The sequence below is a fragment of the Sinocyclocheilus rhinocerous genome, unplaced genomic scaffold (assembly GCF_001515625.1).
Source record: "Sinocyclocheilus rhinocerous isolate Xijiao unplaced genomic scaffold, SAMN03320098_v1.1 scaffold2808, whole genome shotgun sequence".
NCBI lineage: Eukaryota > Metazoa > Chordata > Actinopteri > Cypriniformes > Cyprinidae > Sinocyclocheilus > Sinocyclocheilus rhinocerous.
Genome location: NW_015624540.1, coordinates 197,446 through 198,075, shown reverse-complemented (window position 1 = coordinate 198,075; position 630 = coordinate 197,446). Strand labels below are relative to the sequence as shown.

The following is a 630-nucleotide window of genomic DNA, read 5'->3' as shown; positions in this document are numbered from 1 at the left end:
GGAAATATGATAATATTTTGTAATTATCATTTAAATCTGACTAATTTTCAAATTGTTTGTCATAAATCAACATCTCAGGAAAATGTTATGGGGTTTCAAATCAAAATATGACCTTCTGTTATGAAACAGGACATTGATTTCATACATGTCCACTGTAGAGGACACCAGGACTTAAAGCATGTTAATTACACATTTTGGGAGACACAACAAATGAATAGAGAAAAAAATCATGTATCAATATTCCTATTAAATATTAGATATTATTATCTTGCTAATTATTACTCCCATTATTGCACTTATTTGTTCATTCTATGTTGCCCCAAAAACACATTAATATGCAAATTAGATACAGTTTATAGATACATTGTATATAATGGAAAAACTCGTTTATTTTTTACACATTTTACACACATTTTGCATAAAGAAAAATGTTTTTTAAAAATATCTTTCATAACATAGTTGAGAATCATCTTTACATAATGTTTGGTATTAAAAATGAAAATTGATTTGTGATTAAAACAAAAATCCCACTGTTTTTGCCTTTTCATGTCTATTCATGTCTTTTTATTTCTTAAAAAACAGGACTTTTTAAAGTCCCGATGTCTTCTACAGAGGACATGGCATAACATA

General features: G+C 26.8%; 1 protein-coding gene across 1 annotated transcript in view; it reads right to left on the bottom strand.

Moving 5' to 3' along the window:
- Positions 1-630, bottom strand: part of LOC107741007 (aminopeptidase N-like) — a 13,786-nt gene that overhangs the window by 8,977 nt on the left and 4,179 nt on the right. The gene's annotated exons all lie outside the window — the stretch shown is intronic.